Raw genomic sequence first — 1,163 nt, forward strand, 5'->3', positions numbered from 1 at the left:
GGAAGGGGAACATCACACACCGGGGCCTATTGTGGGGAGGGGGGAGGGGGGAGAGACAGCATTAGGAGATGTCAATGATGAGTTAATGGGTGCAGCACACCAACATGACACATGTATACATATGTAACAAACCTGCACGTTGCGCACATGTACCTTAGAACTTAAAGTATAATAATAATAATAATAACAATAATAAAGATGTTTATACTCTTCCCTAAAGTGCAATTGAAAAAAAAAGAAACAAGTATAAAGTCAGGCATTAGAATTGGAAAGAATAGCAGTCTGGAACCATTTAGCATGAGGGCAAATAAGCTGCATAATTCAATGGCAATTAGAGGTAACATTATATAAGAGGAAGGTGCAATATAGTGAATTGTAGTATATTAATGATCTTATGTTATCAAGAGAAAGGTCAAATTATGTTCCATTTTCTGTTTAAGAAGAATAGGAAGTGTGAGATATTTTAAGGAAATTCTATCACAAATAGAGAAATTTCTAAAAATTTTGACAATTGAAGAAATAAACTCCACTTATATATAAAAATCTTATTCCTAAATGGTGATACATAAAATTACAATTGAATTACAGATGGCCCCCAACTTAGGATAGTTTGACTTACAATTTTTCAACTTTTTTTTTTGAGACGGAGTCTCGCTCTGTCGCCCAGGCTGGAGTGCGGTGGCCGGATCTCAGCTCACTGCAAGCTCCGCCTCCCGGGCTTACGCCATTCTCCTGCCTCAGCCTCCCAAGTAGCTGGGACTACAGGCGCCCGCCACCTCGCCCGGCTAGTTTTTTGTATTTTTTAGTAGAGACGGGGTTTCACCATGTTAGCCAGGATGGTCTCGATCTCCTGACCTTGTGATCCGCCCGTCTCGGCCTCCCAAAGTGCTGGGATTACAGGCTTGAGCCACCGCGCCCGGCCTCAACTTTTTTAATGGGACCCAAATCCACTAGAATTTAAGAAGCATCCGGACTTTTAATTTTTTGACTTTACAATGGGTTTATCTGGCTATTAAGTGTATTTTCAACTTATTATATTCTCTACTTAAACAATGGGTTTACCAAGACATAGCCCCCATCATAAGTCAAGGAAAACTTGTGCAGTTGATACGGTTTGGCTCCGTGTCCCCACCTAAATCTCACCTTGACTTGTAATCCCCACG

Source organism: Colobus angolensis, unplaced genomic scaffold (assembly GCF_000951035.1).
Source record: "Colobus angolensis palliatus isolate OR3802 unplaced genomic scaffold, Cang.pa_1.0 Scaffold445, whole genome shotgun sequence".
Classification (NCBI taxonomy): Eukaryota; Metazoa; Chordata; class Mammalia; order Primates; family Cercopithecidae; genus Colobus; species Colobus angolensis.